The sequence below is a fragment of the Perca flavescens genome, chromosome 3 (assembly GCF_004354835.1).
Source record: "Perca flavescens isolate YP-PL-M2 chromosome 3, PFLA_1.0, whole genome shotgun sequence".
In the NCBI taxonomy this organism is placed as follows: Eukaryota; Metazoa; Chordata; class Actinopteri; order Perciformes; family Percidae; genus Perca; species Perca flavescens.
In genome coordinates this window covers 41722082-41730351 of record NC_041333.1, presented here as the reverse complement: position 1 = coordinate 41730351, position 8270 = coordinate 41722082, and positions in this window count along the sequence as shown.

Here is an 8270-nt window from a genome sequence, read left to right as displayed (position 1 = left end):
GTTTTATTTTATTTTCCTACACTGTTTATGGCAATAAAACTTTCATCATCGGACATGAACTAGAATGTGTTTAATTTCAGGGTTGGGAGGAGAATAAAGAGAACAGCTCACTCTGGCTCTGCCTCTCTGTGTCTCTCTGTCACCCACTTAGTACTGGAAGGGAGGGAGGAGGTACGTAGGGGAGAGGAGGAGCAAGGAGGTACATAAGGAAGGAAAAGAAAGGAAGAAGGTGGAGGAGGGAAGGAGAAAGGACTTTGATATGAATGTTTCCACCAGGCTTAGTCAGGGCTCAGTCTACTACTGAGACTGAAGTAGTTCCAGGGACCTTCATCACAGCAGACATGTTGACTTGTCCTAGTAGGAGAAGAACAGCTGAGACTGATCACCTTAACGATGGCTCAGTTCCATCAAGTGTCCCAGTAAGATATTTCAGTGAGTCAGCATGCACAATACCAGGGCCTCTCCTAAGTGGAATGCAGCCATCAGTAATGGTTTAATACCAGGACCTCTCCTAAGTGGAATGCAGCCATCATTAATGGTTTAATACCAGGGTCTCTCCTAAGTGGAATGCAGCCATCATTAATGGTTTAATACCAGGACCTCTCCTAAGTGGAATGCAGCCATCAGTAATGGTTTAATACCAGGGTCTCTCCTAAGTGGAATGCAGCCATCAGTAATGGTTTAATACCAGGGTCTCTCCTAAGTGGAATGCAGCCATCAGTAATGGTTTAATACCAGGGTCTCTCCTAAGTGGAATGCAGCCATCATTAATGGGTTTGAATACACCTGGGGCCTCATGTATAAACGTTTCGACACTTTGTGATCCGTCTGCAAAGTCTTTTCTGGCTCTGTAACGTGGCAAATTTTAACTGAAAAGTGCCGAAAATCACGGAACATTACAAAATAAAGTTTCCACTAGATTTACTGGCATACGTCTGTGACGTTGTCCATGAAAAACCACAATTATATCCGCTGATACTCCATAAAAGTTTGATCATATTATGTGGAAAATGTTTCACATCTTTCACACTATCAACTGTTTAATTTGCAGGCTACTTAATCTCTGTTAAACATGAGGATGGGAAATAAATGATGAATCCACTTAGAAAATACTTTCAGTAATCCTCTGTATTTCCCAGAGATGAAATATCTTACTGACATCAAAAAGATCGGCACGGAAAATGCAGTAGTGTCTGTGAGTCTGTAGTTGCTGAGGCTCAGACATCCATGGTGCACAGGAGGCAGGACACACAGATCCATCTCCCCAGGAACAAACACTGTGTTGGGGGGCTAACTCATGTGATGCGTAGTTGATCCTGTGGATGATTTGTAGACTATTAAGTGAACAAGGTGTACCCGGTCCTCCAAACACTGGGCCGTCTTGAATGTCTTGATTCTGCAAATATTTCTGTTACTGTAGTACTATTTACTATTTACTATTTCATCCATGCATGGCTCAGCCGTCACCATGGAGACCCTGGCCTCACTAACCTCTCCTCCTCTGAGTCTGGCCTCACTAACCTCTCCTCCTCTGAGTCAGGTCTCACTAACCTCTCCTCCTCTGAGTCTGGTCTCACTAACCTCTCCTCCTCTGAGTCTTGTCTCACTAACCTCTCCTCCTCTGAGTCAGGTCTCACTAACCTCTCCTCCTCTGAGTCTGGTCTCACTAACCTCTCCTCCTCCTCCTCTGGTCTCACTAACCTCTCCTCCTCTGAGTCTTGTCTCACTAACCTCTCCTCCTCTGAGTCTTGTCTCACTAACCTCTCCTCCTCTGAGTCAGGTCTTACTAACCTCTCCTCCTCTGAGTCTGGTCTCACTAACCTCTCCTCCTCTGAGTCTGGTCTCACTAACCTCTCCTCCTCCTCTGAGTCAGGTCTCACTAACCTCTCCTCCTCTGAGTCTGGTCTCACTATCCTCTCCTCCTCCTCTGAGTCTGGTCTCACTAACCTCTCCTCCTCTGAGTCAGGTCTTACTAACCTCTCCTCCTCTGAGTCTGATCTCACTAACCTCTCCTCCTCTGAGTCTGGTCTCACTAACCTCTCCTCCTCCTCTGAGTCAGGTCTCACTAACCTCTCCTCCTCTGAGTCTGGTCTCACTACCCTCTCCTCCTCTGAGTCTGGTCTCACTACCCTCTCCTCCTCTGAGTCAGGTCTCACTACCCTCTCCTCCTCTGAGTCAGGTCTCACTAACCTCTCCTTCTCTGAGTCTGGTCTCACTACCCTCTCCTTCTCTGAGTCTGGTCTCACTACCCTCTCCTCCTCTGAGTCAGGTCTTACTAACCTCTCCTCCTCTGAGTCTGGTCTCACTAACCTCTCCTCCTCTGAGTCTGGTCTCACTAACCTCTCCTCCTCTGAGTCTGGTCTCACTAACCTCTCCTCCTCTGAGTCAGGTCTTACTAACCTCTCCTCCTCTGAGTCTGGTCTCACTAACCTCTCCTCCTCTGTGTCTGGTCTCACTAACCTCTCCTCCTCTGAGTCAGGTCTTACTAACCTCTCCTCCTCTGAGTCTGGTCTCACTAACCTCTCCTCCTCTGAGTCTGGTCTCACTAACCTCTCCTCCTCTGAGTCTGGTCTCACTAACATCTCCTCCTCTCAGTCAGGTCTCACTAACCTCTCCTCCTCTGAGTCTGGTCTCACTAACCTCTCCTCCTCTGAGTCTGGTCTCACTAACCTCTCCTCCTCTGAGTCAGGTCTCACTAACCTCTCCTCTGAGTCTGGTCTCACTAACCTCTCCTCCTCCTCTGAGTCTGGTCTCACTAACATCTCCTCCTCTGAGTCTGGTCTCACTAACCTCTCCTCATCTGAGTCAGGTCTCACTAACCTCTCCTCCTCTGAGTCTGGTCTCACTAACCTCTCCTCCTCTGAGTCAGGTCTCACTAACCTCTCCTCCTCTGAATCAGGTCTCACTAACCTCTCCTCTGAGTCAGGTCTCACTAACCTCTCCTCCTCTGAGTCTGGTCTCACTAACCTCTCCTCCTCTGGTCTCACTAACCTCTCCTCTCAGTCAGGTCTCACTAACCTCTCCTCCTCTGAGTCTGGTCTCACTAACCTCTCCTCCTCTGAGTCTGGTCTCACTAACCTCTCCTCCTCTGAGTCAGGTCTCACTAACCTCTCCTCTGAGTCTGGTCTCACTAACCTCTCCTCCTCCTCTGAGTCTGGTCTCACTATCATCTCCTCCTCTGAGTCTGGTCTCACTAACCTCTCCTCATCTGAGTCAGGTCTCACTAACCTCTCCTCCTCTGAGTCTGGTCTCACTAACCTCTCCTCCTCTGAGTCAGGTCTCACTAACCTCTCCTCTGAATCAGGTCTCACTAACCTCTCCTCTTCTGAGTCAGGTCTCACTAACCTCTCCTCCTCTGAGTCTGGTCTCACTAACCTCTCCTCCTCTGAGTCAGGTCTCACTAACCTCTCCTCCTCTGAATCAGGTCTCACTAACCTCTCCTCCTCTGAGTCTGGTCTCACTAACCTCTCCTCCTCTGAGTCAGGTCTCACTAACCTCTGCTCCTCCTCTGAGTCTGATCTCACTAACCTCTCCTCCTCTGAGTCAGGTCTCACTAACCTCTGCTCCTCCTCTGAGTCTGGTCTCACTAACCTCTCCTCCTCTGAGTCAGGTCTCACTAACCTCTGCTCCTCCTCTGAGTCTGATCTCACTAACCTCTCCTCCTCCTCTGAGTCTGGCCTCACTAACCTCTCCTCCTCTGAATCTGGTTTCATTAACCTCTCCTCCTCTGAGTCAGGTCTCACTAACCTCTCCTCCTCTGAGTCAGGTCTCACTAACCTCTGCTCCTCCTCTGAGTCTGGTCTCACTAACCTCTCCTCCTCTGAGTCAGGTCTCACTAACCTCTGCTCCTCCTCTGAGTCTGGTCTCACTAACCTCTCCTCCTCTGAGTCAGGTCTCACTAACCTCTCCTCCTCTGAGTCAGGTCTCACTAACCTCTCCTCCTCTGTGTCTGGTCTCACTAACCTCTCCTCCTCTGAGTCAGGTCTTACTAACCTCTCCTCCTCTGAGTCTGGTCTCACTAACCTCTCCTCCTCTGAGTCTGGTCTCACTAACCTCTCCTCCTCTGAGTCTGGTCTCTCTAACATCTCCTCCTCTGAGTCTGGTCTCACTAACCTCTCCTCTGAGTCAGGTCTCACTAACCTCTCCTCCTCTGAGTCTGGTCTCACTAACCTCTCCTCCTCTCAGTCAGGTCTCACTAACCTCTCCTCCTCTGAGTCTGGTCTCACTAACCTCTCCTCCTCCTCTGAGTCTGGTCTCACTAACCTCTCCTCCTCTGAGTCAGGTCTCACTAACCTCTCCTCTGAGTCTGGTCTCACTAACCTCTCCTCCTCCTCTGAGTCTGGTCTCACTAACATCTCCTCTGAGTCTGGTCTCACTAACCTCTCCTCCTCTGAGTCTGGTCTCACTAACATCTCCTCCTCTGAGTCTGGTCTCACTAACCTCTCCTCCTCTGAGTCAGGTCTCACTAACCTCTCCTCCTCTGAATCAGGTCTCACTAACCTCTCCTCCTCTGAGTCAGGTCTCACTAACCTCACCTCCTCTGAGTCAGGTCTCACTAACCTCTCCTCCTCTGAATCAGGTCTCACTAACCTCTCCTCCTCTGAATCAGGTGTCACTAACCTCTCCTCCTCTGAGTCTGGTCTCACTAACCTCTCCTCCTCTGAGTCAGGTCTCACTAACCTCTGCTCCTCCTCTGAGTCTGATCTCACTAACCTCTCCTCCTCCTCTGAGTCAGGTCTCACTAACCTCTGCTCCTCCTCTGAGTCTGGTCTCACTAACCTCTCCTCCTCTGAGTCAGGTCTCACTAACCTCTGCTCCTCCTCTGAGTCTGATCTCACTAACCTCTCCTCCTCCTCTGAGTCTGGCCTCACTAACCTCTCCTCCTCTGAGTCAGGTCTCACTAACCTCTCCTCCTCTGAATCTGGTTTCATTAACCTCTCCTCCTCTGAGTCAGGTCTCACTAACCTCTCCTCCTCTGAGTCAGGTCTCACTAACCTCTGCTCCTCCTCTGAGTCTGATCTCACTAACCTCTCCTCCTCCTCTGAGTCTGGTCTCACTACCCTCTCCTCCTCTGAGTCAGGTCTTACTAACCTCTCCTCCTCTGAGTCTGGTCTCACTAACCTCTCCTCTGAGTCTGGTCTCACTAACCTCTCCTCCTCTGAGTCTGGTCTCACTAACCTCTCCTCCTCTGAGTCTGGTCTCACTAACCTCTCCTCCTCTGAGTCTGGTCTCACTAACCTCTCCTCTGAGTCTGGTCTCACTAACCTCTCCTCCTCTGAGTCTGGTCTCACTAACCTCTCCTCCTCTGAGTCTGGTCTCACTAACCTCTCCTCCTCTGAGTCTGGTCTCACTAACCTCTCCTCCTCTGGTCTCACTAACCTCTCCTCCTCCTCTGAGTCAGGTCTCACTAACCTCTCCTCCTCTGAGTCTGGTCTCACTAACCTCTCCTCCTCCTCTGAGTCAGGTCTCACTAACCTCTCCTCCTCTGAGTCTGGTCTCACTAACCTCTCCTCCTCTGGTCTCACTAACCTCTCCTCCTCCTCTGAGTCAGGTCTCACTAACCTCTCCTCCTCTGAGTCTGGTCTCACTAACCTCTCCTCCTCCTCTGAGTCTGGTCTCACTAACCTCTCCTCCTCTGAGTCTGGTCTCACTAACCTCTCCTCCTCTGAGTCAGGTCTCACTAACCTCTCCTCCTCTGAGTCAGGTCTCACTAACCTCTCCTCCTCTGAGTCTGGTCTCACTAACCTCTCCTCCTCTGAGTCAGGTCTCACTAACCTCTGCTCCTCCTCTGAGTCTGATCTCACTAACCTCTCCTCCTCCTCTGAGTCTGGTCTCACTAACCTCTCCTCTGAGTCAGGTCTCACTAACCTCTCCTCCTCTGAATCTGGTTTCATTAACCTCTCCTCCTCTGAGTCAGGTCTCACTAACCTCTGCTCCTCCTCTGAGTCTGGTCTCACTAACCTCTCCTCCTCTGAGTCAGGTCTCACTAACCTCTGCTCCTCCTCTGAGTCTGATCTCACTAACCTCTCCTCCTCCTCTGAGTCTGGTCTCACTACCCTCTCCTCCTCTGAGTCAGGTCTTACTAACCTCTCCTCCTCTGAGTCTGGTCTCACTAACCTCTCCTCCTCTGAGTCTGGTCTCACTACCCTCTCCTCCTCTGAGTCAGGTCTCACTAACCTCTCCTCCTCTGAGTCTGGTCTCACTAACCTCTCCTCCTCTGAGTCTGGTCTCACTAACCTCACCTCCTCTGAGTCTGGTCTCACTAACCTCTCCTCCTCTGAGTCTGGTCTCACTAACCTCACCTCCTCTGAGTCTGGTCTCACTAACCTCACCTCCTCTGAGTCTGGTCTCACTAACCTCTCCTCCTCTGAGTCTGGTCTCACTAACCTCTCCTCCTCTGAGTCTGGTCTCACTAACCTCTCCTCCTCTGAGTCTGGTCTCACTAACCTCTCCTCCTCTGAGTCTGGTCTCACTAACCTCTCCTCCTCTGAGTCTGGTCTCACTAACCTCTCCTCCTCCTCTGAGTCTGGTCTCACTAACCTGTCCTCCTCTGAGTCAGGTCTCCCTCGCGCTGGACTCAGTTTCACTGAGCCTACTAACACTTAGAAAATAAATAAATTGGATTACATCAGTGAGTTCAAACTGCTTATTTTGTATAATTTGGAGTGACACTGAGATGCATGTTGTTCTGTAACTGGTGTGGTGCTGCTGCTATTCTCTTCATTTCCACTTCGACATTAAACATTGTTTTTATTTTTTCTGCCATGGTTCGGTGCATTCACCGCCCGGTCATCATTTGCCACTCTGGGCATTTTCTTTCATTGTTTATCCGAGATGACAAACCTCCAAACAGAAAAAGAAATTTCTCGCCTCCACCTCTGCAATCAGCACCTCAACCTCAGTCGGTGAAGTTTTTTTTTTTTCCATCTGCAGCAGGATGACCCGTTGTGATTGGACAAAGAATGATGTCGGGGAGCATTTATAGTAATTTCCATATTCATTTATGTGAGGAGGCAAGGTGGGATCGGTCACTCATTCACGTTGATTGTGATGTATAAAGGAAAGGTGCGCAGGACCTGGCGTATGACCATTTTTATATATATTTATATATATACATATTTTATTTTATGTGAATAATTCTGTGCGTAGGAACTTTTCAAGTTTTGGCCGTACACCATCTTCTGGTATGAAAGCTGTCCAGTCTTTTATACATGAGGCCCCTGGTCACCTAAACTTAAGGGCCGTCCACACCAAGAACATTAACTATAAATATATAGTCTTAAAAAGATGTCAATCAGAATCCATCTATGTTTACAACATGACATGGCGGAGAGAGACAATGACAGCCAATCACAATCCATCTATGTTTACAACATGACATGGCGGAGAGAGACACTGACAGCCAATCAGAATCAATCTATGTTTACAACATGACATGGCGGAGCGAGACACTGACAGCCAATCAGAATCCATCTTAGTTTGAGCACTGCACAGATCTGACCCCGCCCGCTCTGTTTTCGGTTCCAGGGACCACCGGGGGACTTTATTGGTTCATAAAATGTACCTGAATTCACCAATCTGTAGGACATTACTACAGACATTCCTGTAATCTCTGCTGTATATTATTATCAGCTGCAGCATGAAGCGCGTGCTTGACGTTACTGTTTGCAGAACGTTATCGTTCAGCAATGTGAACGCTCACATCGTTATAGTTATCACTCTGTGGACGGCCCTTTACAGTCAGTGTCTTTTTGTCGTATTTTTTCAGACTTATCGTCTCTTTTTTTTCTCCATGTTTTTGTTGTCTTTTATCAACATTTTGGTTGCCTTGTTTTGTGATCGTATAAATAATTAAACAGACTTAAAACTGATTTATGTTCTGAAGAACATAAAGAAGCTCAGCCTCTGTGTATAACTGTATATATCTTGTACCTTATCTGATATTTCTCTGTCTTTGCCCTTCCTCTCACCCTCATCATAGCGCTAAGCCTATAAGTTGAATGGTAAATCCATGATAGTTTGGGCCGAAAGTGAACAAGGGCAGGTGCATTTTCAATCCGCCGCTCCTGGCTCTTCCCTCTGCTCTCCAAGTGGACTCCGTGCAATGTCTGTATGCTTTTTTGTCAAACATAAGAGGTAAGGGGAAGCAGTGGTGTAGTCTGATGTATTGTCATGTAGACTACACCAATGAGAGGAAGTGAAAGAGGGCATGTTGAAACACCAAGGAAACCAAGGCAAGAGTTAATGCTGAAAGTTTCTGAGGTATAAGA